Source organism: Glycine soja, chromosome 19 (genome assembly GCF_004193775.1).
Source record: "Glycine soja cultivar W05 chromosome 19, ASM419377v2, whole genome shotgun sequence".
Taxonomy (NCBI): Eukaryota; Viridiplantae; Streptophyta; class Magnoliopsida; order Fabales; family Fabaceae; genus Glycine; species Glycine soja.
In genome coordinates, this window is record NC_041020.1 from 38,363,966 (window position 1) to 38,371,465 (window position 7,500).

General features: G+C 31.0%; 1 pseudogene; it reads right to left on the minus strand.

The window, feature by feature from the left end:
• Positions 1 to 293: 293 nt before the first annotated feature.
• Positions 294 to 4,520, minus strand: LOC114398813 (annotated as a pseudogene).
• Between the last annotated feature and the right edge of the window lie 2,980 nt (positions 4,521 to 7,500).

A 7,500-nucleotide genomic window follows, 5' to 3' on the forward strand; every position in this document is an offset into this window, starting at 1 on the left:
GTCAAAAGTGAATATTAATATAAATAAATATACAACAATTAAAAGTAACAATTGAATGATAATTGTAAATAATTAAATAACAAAAAATTTCAAATATAATATTCAAAATGAATGAGTTGATATAACAGTCAATTGTAATTTTAATTAAATACACATTCAATTTTGAATTAATTGACATATTCATGTGTAAAGAAAAAAAAATTGTTGTGATGGTAACAGCTTGCGCAAACAATAAAAAACAAATTAACCAATAATACGAACAATTAAAACTCAACTCACAATTAATTTACCCAAATAAAATTGAAAACAAAATCAAGACACACTACATTTATGTAAATAAATGTTCCCATTAATATTAACATTATATCAAGTTAAAAAAATTCATATTTTTTCGCTATAACAAGCTAACATTAGTGAGTGGGCTATTCAATAAAACAATTAAAACTGGTTGCAAATGAAACATTATGAAATATCCATTTTTTTTCCATAGTAATAACACAATTGAAATATAAATAATCAATCAATTGCCTGTGTAGCAATTTACTACCTCCTCCGCTCCTTGTAGCATTTTCTCAACACTTAAAGTATTGCCTCAATATATATCAAACTTTTAGAAGTATTCTAATCACCAATAACCCATGTGAACGGTGAACCTATTTTCTCCTTCACAATTAGAGTGGAAACTTAGTGTAGTTGCCCTTTCACTCAACAAAGGAGTGGTAGACGACGTGTGAGGTACAACGAGAATATCAACATTCATCCCACATTTTGCAATTTCTCTACGCGCTACGCTGTCGTGAATGATTGATTGTAATTATTATGAGATTTAACCTTTTGAAATATTTAATCTAATATATAACGTTTCATCGAGGGACAGTGAGACAAGAATGTGGATTTATGCAAGATAAAATTAATCTGAAGCATTCAACATGTTATCAATTATTGCAAAGACAATGTCTTTTGATGCATTTATGCAGTAACACCAATTTATTGTAAAGAAAACTTATTTTTTGCTCTCTTTTCTGAATTGTGCATGTTGAAGATATTATTTGTATTGAACATAATCAATTGTTTTGATGCTAGGAGTTTGAAAGAATGTCCACACTTTATGTTATATATCTAATAACAATTATAACTTTGTAGCATGCATAACCTCATGCGACGTTTTCTTTCTTGCATGTCTCATCAGGGGAAGGAGAAACATGGAGATAGAAAAAAAAAATACTCAAATTAGGACAAGAGAGTATGAGTACCTTTGTGCACAATGCTTCAATGTACTCCCCCAATTTTAGTTTACCGGCAGCATTGTTCAAATTACAGGATAAACGTAAAGTATTATCACGATGCTTCTCATCTTCACTAAATGAGTGATCAAATTCTATGTATTTTACAGCCTACAATATCAATGAAGAACTTTATTCTGTTATGTACCTAATTAAGTGGCATTGAGAAAGAGATCCTTCTTTAAAAATACTCTATAATTAAGTATAATGAATAACTTGCAAGTTGTAGTAACAAATAACTTAACCTTTTCATATTTCTTGGATGCGCGCCTGAAATTTTCAGCCTTGAACAGCAGATTTCCATCATGCTTCTTCCTCTCACAAACTTCTATTTTCTCTTGTGTGTCCATTTTCCAAAATGGTTCTTCCTTTTCACAACAAACATTAATTTGAGAATAGTATAACACCGCATGAATACTGCTGTTGGTTTGTTGGAAATGAAATGAAACAAAGTAATAGAGTCACACACAAATTGCAATCAGTAGCTGTTTGTTGGAAATTTGAAAATAGAAAAATAATCTTGAATCATTATATCTTGATTGTTAAGGTTGAGAAAATTGATTGAAGGAAAGGGAAAAGCCTTATGTTGACGTTTTGAATTGATTGATACCTTGACCTATTGTATTCTTTGGAAAACTCCACACATATTTCCCTTTTCATATTAATGAAACTAATATTTACAAATTGCAATACATAGGATAGGAGCAACTAACCTTAACAAAATCAACCAATTCAACTTCATAATAAAGGACTTTATTATTGGTTTGTGTTTCCCCGTGAATTATTATAGTCGCTCAAATATTCAGCATCCACGGTCACAAGAGCTTGTTCTCCTTTCTTCGTTGTCATTATTGCTCTTTCTAGACCCTCGGGTACCGGTTCTGAAAATGCATAGAACAAAGCAGTACAAAGATTAAAATTAAAGCAGAAGAAAAAAAATAGAGAACACAAAGAAATTGTAACTGATATTAAATATGCATGCTCCATGATCATGAACAACAACAACATTATACCTTCCTGAGTTGTCAACTCAAAAGGTTCTTCCTCTGATCCTTTGCTTTCAATAACCGTACCATCTTCCCCTTTACACAAATATATCACTGCAGGAAGTGAAAACATTTATTAACAACCTTAGGATGCATTTGATTTTATGTTTAGTTAACATTTTTTTGTTTATAATTTGCCAAAATGCCACCATTATATCCAAGATCATGTTCTTGGGAATTGAGATAAAAGTTACCTTTCACTTGGGATCCCTCGTTAGGATGATCAAACCCCTCACCCGCTTTCTTAATTTTTTTAAGTATCTTCTTATCTCCCGTGACATCAGTAACAATTTTCAATGATACCAACTCAAGCTTGATGCAAGTTAAATTAGAATCTGCTGGAAGAACACCGTCTAGCTCAGTGATTTTATTTGAATTTTGACCGAGCCCGTCTGCAAGTTATGTCCTGATATTACAACATGGTTCGAATTGTGGCAATACATGCATGTTTCATGTGAAATAAAATGTGACTTCGATTAACTTACAACAGAATCTCAGACAGTTCTGCCACCTCGCCCTTCAAACATTCCATAGCAGGACATAGATAGCCTGTTCCAAACACTAATCTTTAAACATTCCATAGATGGATTAGTTTCTTATGATTATTTTAAGGATAAATTTTAAATACAATATCTTCTGTGTTCTTAGTGTTGCTCTTCTGTCAAAATTTAATTTTCACCTCAATATACTGACATTTAGTCATTTAATGAAAACTTTTATTATGCAAATTGTCATGGTGAAACTCTTAGTTTTGATGGGAGAATAACACTAAAAATACTTAAAGAAATTCATCCTATTTTAAACACCTAAGAAAATTTCTCAGAACTTATATATAATACCAGTCACAACTGACTATAGTAGTAGGCGCTGAAAGTATGCTCAACTCTCACTAACGTACCATCACTTACATTAAACTCGACTCCCTGATCAGACTTGGAGACAAGCATCCCATTCTCTAGTCTGGCTTCATATTTCACTGTAAACAAATAATTTATGTACAAGGTTAGCTATCTATTTCTATGTGACCAGGGTTGGTTATAAGATAGCATGCATTGATTATTTGATTACAAAAGTTCACTTTAATAAGATTATTTGATAATATAAGAACTGTTATAAAAATAACTTAGAAGTAGAGAAGACAGAGAGAAGAGATGAATGAGGAGTTCTTAGTTCTTACTATATTTCTACAAATGAGGTACTATTTATAGGTACAAAGCTGGTTTCCAATGATTTAATGTATTAAAGTGAAACTCAAATAGTAAAAAACTATCAGGGAATATTGAGTTATTGACAATTATATTACTATTAAATATGGACAATTACCTAGCACCTCATCAGCTTCTCTGGGAGTAGCCCATCCTTCTCCCTCCCGTATGATCTTTTTCTTGATGCCTCCATGGCGAGTCAAATCCCTTATGGTACTCCAAGACACCATTTCAATGTCAAAATGAGAGTAGCATTAGGAGGAATCAATGGAGGGGACCCTTCTTCCCCATATGCCAAGTTAGGTGGTATTTTGAAGATTGCACTCTCCCCTTTCTTCATGGTGGCAACTCCTTCATCCCAACCTTTGATAACTTCACCCGGTAGCACATGACAAAAAATACTTGGCCTAAGACATTGCCTAGTCTCTACTCATGGATTGAACAGTAATAATAGCCATACCAATTTCATTTCATTAACCACATTGTGTATTCAAGTAACTCAACTACTCATACTAGCTAGTTTATATAATTTAATGACTTTATTTTTTCCTTAGCAGTTCATACAAATGAAGTGCTTACATTGGCCTAATTTGAAACGAAACCGGGACCCTTTATCATAACTCGATTCAAGAGCTGCTCCGTTTTCAACTTGTCCTCTGAAATGAACTGAAAGGTTGAAACAAAAGAAGCAAAGATTAGGTGTGAAAAAAGAGAAGAAACTATAACTGAAGTATATGAAAGATTTGGAGAGTGTTTTATTGCTTTCTAGTTTCTAACCTTCCACTTCATCTCCAGAGAATGGACTTTGCCAAGTGACTCCTTTTCTGAGAATCCGTTTTGTGAGACCTTCATTTCCAATTTCCTTCACAGGGAATTCGGAGTCTTCAGCACCTTTCAGTTCATTTTCCAGAGACTGGCTTAGCTGAGAGAGTGCCATTGACATCACAGAAAGAGAGAAAAAAAAAAAGAAAAGAGAAGAGCTTCAAGTTTCTAAAACAGGATAAGCCGTTATTGGTTTCCCTCCTTTGGAGCTTTCGGTTTAGTGACATTTCTTCATTATTAATTTACCACCATTTTAGTTTGTGGATTCCACACTTTTCCACAACGTAAATGTTTATTTCAAGTTATTTTTATATAATCAAAATTTACAATTATAATTATGCTTAAATACGTAGATTATATTTTAAATTTATAATAAATAATTTAAATTATGATACAAGGTCATTTTTAATTATTGATAAATTTTTAAATAAATTGTTGGAATTAAAGTTATAGATACATAGAGTAGATTAAAAAAATATTCAGTTAAGAATATCAAATGTAAAATAAATTAGAAGAAAAAGATAATTTAAAATGATTGAAAGACAGATTTTTTGAATAATTGTGGCACTAACATATGAAATGAACTTCCAAAAGATAAAATAATTTGAAGGATGAAGGATAACTTTGCTGATTTTGCTTAAACAGGATTATCTCTAATAAAAGATACATCTAGTTTAGAAAAAGAAAAAGAAAATATTAAAATTTAATTAAAAGATTGAAGATGGTGAGAATCTTATTTTCGTTTTGTATTTTAATTTATGATAAAAAAATTATATATATATATATATATATATTATAATTTATCATTAAATTTCTTTATGCCTACAAGTTTGGTTCTCTTTTTATTTTTAAAAAATTATTCTATGTAAGTTTTGTAAATGGCAAGATTAAATAGATATGATTGAAGCAGGCCGAATAAGTCCTAAAAATGGAGCCCGACAACAATCTTAAATAAATAAGGCAAAATTACATTTTTGGTCTCTCAGTTTATCTTCAATTTTAAATTTGGTCATCCAATAATTTAATTTATAAATTTGGCCCCCTAATTTTATAAATCCCTGTAAAATTGATCCTGTAAGCCCGATTTGGATGTTGACCGTTAACCTCAGACGTTGACTGTCACGTGTCAATGCCACGTGTGACTGCCACATGTCAATGCCACTTGTCAACGTCTAAGTGGTTCCCTGTAAATGTTTCATTTTTTGTAGGTAAAATTGTAGTTTTGTTCCCCTAGTTTTACTCCAATTTCGATTTTGGTTAATTCGCACATTTGGTCCCCCAGTTTTATAAATCCCTTTATAAATTCAGCCAAATTTCATTACTGGAGAAATTGTATTTCAAATTTCAAACAAAAATACCATTGTCATACATAGGCCACTTAAGCAGTCATATACACATAATACCGCATGGGGGTGCAAAAAAAGAAAAAAAAAAGGAGGTTATTACAGAGCCTGTTAAAGTAAGAGATATGAAAATTTCAGATTCAGGTTGAGATTCATGCGCCACTTTCCCAAGTTGAACAACCCCAGAAGTGGGAGAGAGACAAAAAGTGATTTTTTCTCTGGATTCCAAGTGAGTGAAAAACTTGTAATGAAAAAGAAGTGCGAGATTTATCAAGACCTATCATGTCTCTAGCAGTAATGGCTAAACCATTCAAAAGATCAATTTTGCAGGAACAATTTATAAAGGGATTTATAAAATTGGGGGACTAAATGTGTGAATTAAACTATAGGGGGACCAAAATTGAAATTGGAGTAAAACTAGGGGACCAAAAGTGTAATTTTACCTAAAAAAATGAAGCTTTTACAGGGAACCACTCAGACGTTGATACGTGGCAGTCAACGTCTGAGGTTAACGGTCAACGTTCAAATCGGGCTTTCAGGACCAATTTTGCAGGAATTTATAAAACTGGGGAACCAAATTTGTGAATTAAATTATAGAGGAACCAAATTCGTAATTGGAGATAAAGTGAGGAACCAATTTTATAATTTTGCTAATAAATAATTGAGCTTTACCTCATTTTCATAAGTTCACCGCCATATTTGGATAGAAATACTCATTGTAGAAATACATTTTCATTCTGTATCTCAATAATATTTATTGAAATATACAATGGAAATGTATTTCCATTGTATATTATAAAGTCACACCCATCAATAACATAATAAAAATATTTTTGTTGTGTATTTGAACAAAATTGGCTGAGATAAACAATGAAATGTGTTTCTGCTGTGTATCTGGACAAATCTTATTCAAATGCATAATGAAAATTCGTTGTCATTGTGCATGTGGGCAAAATTTTGTCAACATATACAACAAAAATGAATTTTTGTCAAGGGTATTTTTGGTTTCTTAAAAGAATTGTCAGTGAACTTAGCAGAAAGTAGTTAAAAATAGCACTGCGTTAAATTACCTTGCGTTCGCTTCAATCTGAGCTTATTCAATTTGGACCACAAATCAAAAGATGGACTCAAATTTCCTAACAGCCTAAATAGTAATGAACTACAATACTTCGTCTTTTTGCCCATTGAAAAGGAATAAAAATATTTTACTTCCTTCTATGCTATGAGAAACGTTAGTAATGTACTTTTAATATGTATTAATATATTTTTATTATTAGATCACATTTATCTAAATCATTAAATAATAAACTGAAATTTATTAAATAAGAGTGAAACACATCTTCTAACAAAATATCAAACTATACTTCGTCATTCTATTTACACGTGTAAATATAATATAACAGACACGTACATATAAATATATATGATTGTGATTCAAAGTTATTTACAAGTTATGTTAAAGTAAATTAAATATCTCCCCCTCTCAATTTCTAGCCACATGAATCAATGTTAGAGGATGACCTCAAAAATAGAAAACAGATCACGTCAAAAGCAAAGATACATTTATCTAAGGATGACCGTTTCTTCAGGGGACGCCAGTGACATTTATAGGGTCATGTCCCACGATTAAATTATTAGAGTTCAACAGTATTACGAGTATAAAATATATTTTTGTTGTTTGTACTTTTGATTAAATTTTATTTTAGTTTCTATAGTTTTAAATCAATTAATTTAATTTATAAATTTTAAAAAGTAGGTAAATTTAACCATCACACCGAGGAAAGAAATAAAAACTAAAATA